The following is a 4,731-nucleotide window of genomic DNA, read 5'->3' as shown; positions in this document are numbered from 1 at the left end:
GTTAATTTTATTTTAAAATTTAAATACTAGTAAACCTATTCTTATTCTTCATATTTTACACAGAAAAAATATAAACTAAACTTTCCAAACAAGGTGATTAATTTTTATATTGACTACAATTTGTATACTAATCTAGTCATTCCGTTTGTAACACCTCGAAATATAGATCTGCGACCCCATAAAGTATATATATTGATTGTCTCCACCTTCTGAGTTGATCTAGCCATAACCGTCCGTCCGCTATCGAAATCACCATAGCGGGCGATTGAAATTTTGCGCAGATTGCAAGGGATTGCAAATGCCATATCGGCTTAGAATTGTATTGGGTTGCCCAAAAAGTAATTGCGGATTTTTCATATAGTCGGCTTGACAAATTTTTTCACAGCTTGTGACTCTGTAATTGCATTCTTTCTTCTGTCAGTTATCAGCTGTTACTTTTAGCTTGCTTTAGAAAAAAAGTGTAAAAAATTTATATATGATTAAAGTTTATTCTAAGTTTTATTAAAAATGCATTAACTTTCTTTTAAAGAATCCGCAATTACTTTTTGGGCAACCCAATATATAGATCCCATATAAACTGATCTCCCGATTTAACTTCTTGAGCCCTTACAAGTCGCAATTTTTGTCGGATTTAGATGCAATTTAGAATCCGCGTTCTCTTACGACTTTCAACAACTGTGTACGGTTCAAATCAGTCTATAACCTGATATAGATCCCACTTAAACCGATATCCCGATTTGACATCTTGAGATTCTGCAACCCGCAATTTTTGTACAATTTGGCTAAAATTGTGCACGTTACGTTCTGTGACAACTTCCAACAACGGTGCCAAGTAAGGTCCAAATCAGTCTCTAACCTGAAATAGCTCTCATTTGAACCTATCTTCCGATTAACCTTGCTCTGTTCCTAGAAGCTTTAATTTTTGCCTGGTTTGGCGGAAATTTCGTAAGTAGAGTAAAATTATGTGTATCAATGAAATTTGCTTTGTGTAAATTTTTAGCAGAATCCATGGTGGTGGTTTCCCAAGATTCGACCCAGACGAATTTAACACGGTTTTACTTCAATAATTTTCAATAATTTTGGATACAGAAACTCGATTTTTTTTATCACAGCAAGTAATTGGGAAAGAAGACATGCGTTGAACATATTTTTAATTGCAGGTATTAACATTTTTATTTAATTGTGTAAATCTGTTTCTGTCTTGATCAAAATTATATTGTGTTTTCTTTCACACATTGAAATGCAAAAAAAAAGTGTGAATGAGCCGAATATTTGTAGCTAGACAAAAAAACTTTCAAAAAAATTATAAAGTATGCTTTTTTGTATCTCTCCATAAAATAAAATAATTTAGTTAATAATAATTTTTAACAAAAATAAATTTATCTTGAAAATTGTTATGCTGAAATGGGTTAAAGCAGAAAAAAACCAGGATGTAAACAAGTAGAACGGATACATTTACATCGCAGCTAATTAAAGGACATTGTTGTCATGTGGTTCTTGGAATTGTACCAAAATTCATTTGGATATGTAAAAAAAAGTATCCACTACACGATGGGTAGTATACTTATCTAGTCATTCCGTTTGAAGCACCTCGAAATATTGATCTGCAACCCCATTAAATATATGTAATATATAAAGTAACAAGGCTGTATATTATATATTCTTGATCGTCTCGACATTCTGAGTCGATCTACCCATGTCCGCCCGTCCCTCTATCCGTCTTTCTGTTCTCGAAAATTTTCTCAGTTTCTTCTTATTGATGTAGATCGTTGGATTTTCCAAATGTGCTATATTGGTTTAGATTTGGATATAGCGCACATAGAAGTCTTAATTTTCATCCGATTTGTCCGAAATTTGATACAAGGATTTCTGTTATAACTTCCAACATCTGTGCCAAGTCTGTTCCGAATCGGTCAAAAAACGGATATAGTCCCTATAAAAACCGATCCCCGGATTTGACTTCTTGCACTCAAAAAAAAAGTGACCCAATGGTTGAGTTAAAATAAACTACTTTCGAATAAAGTTGAACTTCATATAGCGCTAAAGACAATTTTATTCATTCTTAGTTAAAGCATTTCTAAAATATAGTTACATTAAATGAACTTCGTTATGGTTCAACGCTAAATAAATGGAACTAAATGTTCCTTTATTCAGTGTATATGATGAACAATCGTGAAAAATAATTTGAACTGAACTCAATATAATTGATGGAATATAATGTTCGAAATTTTTACTGTGTGTTAACACGTCTGTATAAACTTTTTGCAAAATCTCTGCTTCTATTTCGTTCAGGTTTAACTAATACGCATAGAAAAATTCTTTAAATTGTAGTTGTACTACTATTCTCATATTAATTCTTTGTTTTATATTATTAACTAGCTGACCCGGGCCCGCTCCGCTGCGCCTTCTTTTACTTTATATGGAACAAAAGTTTCCTTAGAATATTTATTTTCGACAATTAAAGAGCTTTTAGTGAAATACCATGCAACGAATATAGTATATCGCTTGACTAATTGTTTAACAATATAAGTGCCTTTGTCCGAATCCCATATGATCTTTATTGGTCTACGAATTTAAGTTTGGATGTAAGGTGTACTCCATTCTTAAAATACTTTATTTCAGCCCGCTACTCTCATGATATCTAATTTAGGGGTGTTTTTCGGGGTGAGGTGGTCCCCAGGCCCTGAAAAAATATCAGCATCGTACTCTTCTTTCAAAAACCATTTATTTAAACCCCATATTGCCATTATACGATGAGGCGTCCCCCAAACACATGGCCCAAAATAGGTTATCAAATTCGTTTTCTAATCTTAAATACCACATAATGGCATGGTCGAAAAAATTTTACCCTATCCGGGGTGTTTTGGGGAAGGGGTGATGCCGTAAATACATGGTCCTAAATTTGGATATCAAATTCGTATTCTACTCCCAAATACCGTTATTCGAGCCCCATTTTTCGATGGTAACTAAAAAATTGCTGCTTGTGGGGTATTTTGGGAAACGGGTTGATACCCAGAAAATTGGTCCAGAAAGTGGGTATCAATTCTTGCTCTACCCCCCCAATACCATTCATTTAATCTCCACATTGACATGGTCGGTAAATATGGCCGATTTAGGGGTGTTTTGGGGATTGGGGTGGTCCCCAAAATACTAAGCCCGGAAAATATACCAGCAACGTGCTCTATTCTCATATATCTATATATCATTTATTTGAACCCCATATTTTGAGAAAGGGGTTGACCCTCAGAATATTGGTCCGGAAAGTGGATATCAATTCTTGCTCTATCCCCCAATACCTTTCATTTAAGGGATTGGGGTGGTCGCCCAAACTCTCAGCCCGGAAAATATATCAGCAACGTGCTCATATATCTATATGTCATTTATTTGAAACCCATATTGCCATTGGCCTCAAAATTGGATATCGAATTCGTTTTCTAATCTCGTTTAAACTCCTTATTGCAAAAACTATAAATATTTAGTTCCACTCTCTTTACGACCCAAATTGTCTTGGTGAGCAAGAGCAAATACGTCCTATTTGGGGGTTGTTATAGTCCCCTAGACAGTTGGTCCCTAATATTGATATCAGATACGTGGTCTACTCCCAAATACCTTTAATTTGAGCCCGATATTTTCATAGTCGGCAAACATGACCGGCTTGGGGGTGTTTCGGGGGATGGGCGGATCCACTCTAAAAACCCTCTTATTTGGGCCTCATATTGCAAAAGTGGGGTGGGGTGGTCCCATAGACACTTTTCCCAAATATTGATATCAGATTCGTGCTTTACTCCCAAAGACCTTTCATTTGAGCCCCATATGGCTATGGTCGTAAATTTGTCCCCTTGGGGGATGTTTTTGGGGAGAGGCGCCCCCCCTAAACACTTGGTCCCATATTTGGATACCAGATTCTAATTCTACACTCAAATAACTTTTATTTAAGCCCCATATTCCCATGGTCAGTAAATAAGTCCTGTTTGGGGGGTGTTTTGGGGAAGGGGTCCACTCCCCAGAAACGTGGTCCCACATTTGGATATCAGATTCGTGTTCTACTCGCAAATACCTTTCATTTGAGTCCCATATTGCCATGATCGGTATATGTCCGATTTAGGGGTGTTTTGTGGGTTGGGTGGTGTTGTGGGGGTGGGGTGGCCCCATAGACATTTTTCCCGAATATTGATATCAGATTTGTGCTTTACTCCCAAAGACCTTTCATTTGAGCCCCATGTGGCTATGGTCGTAAATGTGTCCTCTTTGGTGGAGGTTTTTGGGTAGAGGCGGCCCCCTAAACACTTGATCTCATATTTGGATATCAGATTCTAATTCTACACTCAAATACCTATTATTTAAGCCCCATGTTCCCGTGGTCAGTAAATAAGCCCTGTTTGGGGGGGTGTTTTGGAAAAGGGGTGGACCCCCAGAAACGTGGCCCCACATTTGGATATCAGATTCGTATTCTACTCCCAAATACCTTTCATTTGAGTCCCATATTGCCATGGTCGGTTAATATGTGCGATTTAGGGGTGTTTTGGGGGTTGGGGTGGTCCCTCTAGCACTTGGTTCGACTATTGGATATCAGATAAGTTTTCTTATCGTAAATACCTTTCATTTGAGTCCCATATTGTCGTGATTGATCTAAACAATGTACGGCAGGTTTTAGGGTGGGCGGCTACCAAATACCAAACCAAATGCCAAATTTTTATTTGTAGGGTACTATATGAGAACACACAAAATTTC

This window comes from Stomoxys calcitrans, chromosome 3 (assembly GCF_963082655.1).
Source record: "Stomoxys calcitrans chromosome 3, idStoCalc2.1, whole genome shotgun sequence".
NCBI lineage: Eukaryota > Metazoa > Arthropoda > Insecta > Diptera > Muscidae > Stomoxys > Stomoxys calcitrans.
The sequence above is the reverse complement of the archived record's forward strand: the minus strand, read 5'-3'. Positions refer to the sequence as shown.